This window comes from Nestor notabilis, unplaced genomic scaffold (assembly GCF_000696875.1).
Source record: "Nestor notabilis isolate BGI_N333 unplaced genomic scaffold, ASM69687v1 scaffold21445, whole genome shotgun sequence".
NCBI classification, from domain to species: domain Eukaryota; kingdom Metazoa; phylum Chordata; class Aves; order Psittaciformes; family Psittacidae; genus Nestor; species Nestor notabilis.
The window spans coordinates 85,870-91,890 of NW_009929277.1; positions in this window are offsets into that span (position 1 = coordinate 85,870).

The window sequence follows — 6,021 nt, forward strand, 5'->3', positions numbered from 1 at the left end:
CTGGAAGGTGAATGCAACAAGTGCCAGGTAAAGTGCCAGCTCCGACAGTTCAGAATGGAGGAGAGATGTATGTTCTGATATTTAAGAATGGGTTAAATCAAATCTGGGACTAACTACTTATTTACCAACCCAGCAAGTATATGTAAGAATAACTCACCATATCTTTAAGATATACTTGGAAAAAATCAAAATCAAGGGACATAGAACTGGTACATGTTCTTACAGCTGCAGATCCCACAGTGTTTTGTTGACCTATGCACACTGGCAATTTATCAAGATACTGCTGGTAACAATGTCACCCCTGATGTTGTGTCTCCTCACAGATACCAAACACATTTGAAAACTATCTTTCCTTTTTGTTCTCATAAAGAACTCCATGTGTAATAACTACAGGACTGAATTTAGAGCCAGACATCTTCCCTACCTGACTCAAAGCTGCATGAAACAGGCACTGAAGCACCACTAGTCAGGTTATAAAATTAGCCATAATATTGCTAAGTGTTTTAGTCTTCATATACCACATAGATTTATTTTACTGCTAAGAAAAATGACTGCTGAACAATTGATTTGCTTGCTACAGGTCTAAAGATATGAGGCTAAGTCCTTGGACCCCTGCTAGAGACCATGGTCAATCAGCACAGCACATGCTGCTGTCTGATGGGGTGAGAAACAAAACACATCTACTTAAAACTCTGCCTGCATTTGTCTGTTCTTCCTCACTGGCAACAGGTGTTTAAAGCGCAACAATCCACTGATTAAGGGTTAGATCAGAGTGGGTTGTACTGGACTATAAAACATTCATGCAATATTCCTCTCATGTTGGATAATGCAACAAGAGAATAATTACTGAACACCATTTTCCCCTCAACCTATGATAGGGTACACACTCAGGTATAACGAGTTAGTTCTGGTCAGCAGGTCATTCATACTTAAAACTTTAAGTAAACAGCAGTTAATAAGCATAACAAACCCTCCGATTTATGCAAGCACTATTAAATATTTCTATTCAAAACTATGGAAGCTCAATACTATAGGTAAGGACAAGCTTGGAGTTTCTGACTTCATTTTGAATGTCTGATAATTAGATTAGTCTTTACGATTATGTATAGAAGTATCATATTCAGTTAACAGTCTTTGATTTGTATTGTATCTAAGGAAAAGATGAATGTTAATAAGCCAAGAAAATTTATTTCTTGATTACCATACCATGATAGCTCCACTGTACATGATGAAAAGCTATTTCTATATTAAGATGCTAAAACATAGTCTGTATTGAATACAGCATATAGTGTGCTACTAAATTAGTCTTTCATTGTGTAAGTCATGTCCTTCCCATATGAAACCAGTTCAGTCTTCATGAACAAAATTGGAAAGAATTGTTCAGAATTACAGTTTAAAAAGCAATTTAGTATCTCTACTGCACAATGAGATGGCTCTGCAGGAGACACAACTTTCATGATTCTTATCATGTTTCTTAATACATGGCTATTAACTGAGCTAACAGCATATATAAAACTGGTGTGGGTGATTCATTCAACTTATAGTCAGGAAATTTTCCAAAATAGGCTGGAGCTATTCATATATTTCAGTAGAAAGTCCTTTGAGATCGGGGGCTTTGTTCAAGGGCACAGGCTGCCTGTTCAACCTCAGCAACAGACACATCGTCATCCAGCTGCTTCCTTTCTTCACAATTCAGTTTGTATGAAGGAGTTTCAGCATGATATCTAATTATCTCCAGGGGGATCCTAGGAAGCGGTGAGGAACATAACAGAGTAAAAAAAAATCATATTCTATAGAAACATCAACAACATTTGTGAGTCCCTTTCCCTGAACATTGCACAGAATGGGCACAATTCATCTAAACCTTTACATGCTATATCAAATGTGAAAAGAAATATTGCTATGTTTTTCTCAGTATGCTTGCTTGTCTTGGTTACCTTCAAAGGCCCAAATGAAACAAAAATGTAAGTGGGGTCTGGGCACCTAAAATCCCTTCATTTGTTTTGAAAACACCTTTCTGAAGAAGCAAAGCCAGTTCCTTTGTAGTAAAAAAATCAGGGCTCATCCTAGAAGCTTCAGAGATACCCCTTCAAGTACTGAAGTTGGTGGAATGTTAGTGAGTGCTACAGCAAGTGCAAGAGGGATAATCAGCTACACACTTTTCTATATTTTAATACTGTTCTGTTCTTCTGATTGGATATGATTATCTTTTAAATGTATACAACAAGGAGAAATGCAGCTCTTCAAACATTACCAAAACCAAAAAGACACTGTAGAAAGAGTAATACCATTATGGGAAGTATGACTGCAACATTTCTGCTAAGAATCCAGCAGATAAAGACCACCCAAATCTGTAAGAAAATCCGATGTGTTTATTTAAAAATTATTTTCTCATGGTTTTTATGGTATAAGCTCAGTGATACGAAACATTTCTAAAGAAAGGTTATGTGCTATTTAAGAAAGGGTTTCTTACTGCATTGGCTCTAAAATGAAGTGTGCAAGAAAAGTGCTAATTAAAAACCAATACTTGTTTCCTTCAGTGTGCTTTCTAAGGGAGACTGTGAGAATGCTCAAGCTATTACACCTTTCCAAAATGACTGCAGTGATAAAGCAAGGATGGCTATGAAATGTAAGAAGGTATATTTAGACTAGATTTTAGCCAGAAGCTCTTTCCTGTGAGGGTGCTGAGGCACTGGCACAGGGTGCCCAGAGAAGCTGTGGCTGCCCCATCCCTGGCAGTGTTCAAGGCCAGGTTGGACACAGGGGCTTGGAGCAACCTACTCTAGTGGAAGGTGTCCCTGCCTGTGGCAGGGGATTGGAACTGGATGAGCTTTAAGGTCCCTTCCAACCCAAACCAGTCTGGGATTCTATGATTTATTAGCTCTCTGATAAGTGAATCACCTGATCCTCCTTTGCCATGACAGATGCCTTCCAATCACCCAAAGAACAGATAGAGGAGACTTGTAAAAACCTGGCTTTTTTCCAGCTTTGCTCCACTTGTAAGGAAGAACAGCATTTTAGCTTTTTTTTTGTGCTGGCTTACTGCTTGTGTCATGTGGTCTCCAGAGCTTTTCTCGTATCAGAAATAGTTGATACTAAGCACCAGTTGATATTGCAGACATTAGCACTGGTACTTAAGCAGCAGTGCACGGATTCCTCTGTGCTCTTGATTTAACAGTACAACAGCTCCTAACTCTCCTTCTTGAGAAGGCAGAATGTAGTTGCCTGGGGAGAAAGCACTGCACAAAAAGCCCCCTTCTCTTTTCTGTGCTCTTTCACCACTGCATTTGCCTCACCTCCTATCCCTTCCCATGGGTGCTGCTGCCCATGAGGTGAAGGGAATTTGCATTATACTCTCTAGTACTCCTAGATTCCAGCAGCAAGTCCCAGAGTTATTAATGCACTACATATGGGCACCCTGGCTCAGTGGAACATACCCTTCAAGCAGTCTCCAGACTGTGTAACAACCATTCTGCTATGCCAGGGCAGCAGCCTTTTCTCCTGTTTGTGGAGAGAGAACTAAAAAGCCAGGGCTCAGTCTGTAGCCATTCTGTTTGTTAATGTAAAAATGTGAGACTCATGGAAGCCATTGGAATTAATCGTATGAGATGACCCTCTGCTACATTAGTCCATTTTACACTGATTTAATAAAGCAGCAAGTAACACATTGTATCTAAAATGTATTAAAATATATAAAAACAAGTTCGTGACATAAAATTCTCTAATGTTCTCTATGTGCTGCTTGTACAGTGCAGGTCACGGTTGTTTGCCTTTGTCAGGGCTTATGGCATTACCCGTATGAATTGGAAATATTTTAGCTATCCCTGGTAGCAAACAGTGGTACCATTCAGCGCAGTGTGCAGCACAAAAACTGCTTAAGAAACTGAATTGTGCTGGATAGAAGGCCGGTGTGTCACAGCAACTATCAGTGAGATGATGAGATTAAAAGGAGCTAAGAATTAACCGTAGCTACTGTGAACTTGGTGAAACTAGTGAGAGATGCCCTATGAAAGCTGCAATGTGCAACATGAGAGCAGCAAGCCTGCTGGAAAGCCTCAGATTAATCTTCTTTTTTAGGTATTACATAGATAGGGAACGTATTATACACACACACTGATTTTAGTTTAGACACAGTAACATGTATGTGTCACAACTTGCCTTGTCATACTTGGTGCCCCCTGCAAAAAGAAAAAGGAACCCACTATTTACAAGGGAAAAGCTGAACCAAACGTATTAAAAAATGTCAATAAGAAAGGAGTAACAAGCATTGGCAGTTGCTGCCAACCAAATTGCGTTACATTAGATGTAACAAAAAAACATTAAGAGCAACCATTTTTTAAGTTCTTAGAAAGGGATAAATTCACAGAGAAAAACTAGCTGAAAACCAGTTGTCGTTAATGATCTGAGAGAGGCTGAGAACAAAGGAATTTAAATCTGACTAATTAGAAGCATCGCTGCAAGAAAGGAATAGACAAAAGAGCGGGCAAGAGGACCAGAGAGAGATGCTTTAACATGGAGCAGAAAGAACCTGAAAAACGAGGTCCCAGAGAATCTCCTCAACAAATTCTGAGGAATCCAATCTGCTGTTACAGGGAGGAAAAGTTCATTCGTTTCCCCTGGGGGAAGGTCAAGGGAGGTGATTCTGCCCCTCTGCTCTGCTGTGGTGAGACCTCCCTGGAGTCTGCACCCAGCTCTGGAGTCCTCAGCACAGGAAAGACATGGACCTGTTGGAGATGGTCCAGAGGAGGGACACAAAAATGATCAGAGGTATGGAGTATCTCTGCTGTGAGGGAAGGCTGTGAGTTGGGGCTGTTCAGCTGCAGAAGAAGAAACTCCAGGGAGACCTTATTGCAGCCTTAGAAGGGGCCTATAATAAAGATGGGGAGAGAGTTTTTAGCAGGGCCTGTTGCAATAGGACATGGGGTGATGGTATTAAACTAAAAGAGGGAAGATTCAGGCTGGATGTGAGGAAAAGTCTTTACAATGATGGTGATAAAACACTGGCACAGGTTGCCCAGATTGGTGGCAGATGCTCCATCCCTGGAGACATCCAAGAGCAGGCTGGATGTGGTTCTGGGCAACCTGATCTAGTTGAAGATGTTGGATTAGATGACCTTTAAAGGTCACTTCCAACCCAAACTATTCTGTGATTCTGTGATTTTTGTGTATGATCAATAAATTAAGTCCTGGGTAATAATTATGGGTCTGACAAGCCTCTTTTTCTTTACAAAGCAGAGATACACATTTAAATCAAGGGGAAAAAGGAGATCTCATAACGGTACAAATGGCCTAAAGAACAGTCTCAGGTTTGCATGTAAAATAACAAAAATGTTTGTAAAAGTAGTGTGACCATTCATTACTGAGAACATAGACTGACACCATAAATTACTCTTAGAAGAAAACCCATGACAAAATCAGGATCACCATTTCCTCTTAATGCAGTTCTGTCAAGGAGGCAGGAGGGGAGGTGTGAGCCTTAGCAGAAGACGTTAGTATAGATGGACTGCCAGCAAAGGAATGTATTTACCATTATGTCTTCAGGAGTTTGAAGAGGAAGGATGAATTGCTCTATTGACATGCTGCTAGTACATTCAGGTCCACATTAAGAGTATAACATGTTATCATTGTAATATACTGCCTGTGTAATATAATGGTATTCTTCTTATGGTAATCAACTTTTATCACAGGGTGAGCAGATAGATACATTTTTCAAAGAAGCAAAATACTGTGAAGTGCTTTGGAATTTTCAGTGTGTTGTCACCGACAGAGCCCCTTTTAAAACTAGCATTTTTGTCTGCAGTTATGAACAGTGACACCAAAACACAAAATAAACACTATCCAAACGAAGATCACTAAGAATGTATGTCCTAATATCACCTCAAGATCATCATATCCAAAAACCCAAACCTAGCAGTGCAAATCTGAAAATAAATCAAGCTTTGTCCCCTGAGACCAGTGGGAAAATTCTGGACTACTTTGATGCTTTGATGTATTGCCGAGGTGAGTATCTCCCGAGAGGAC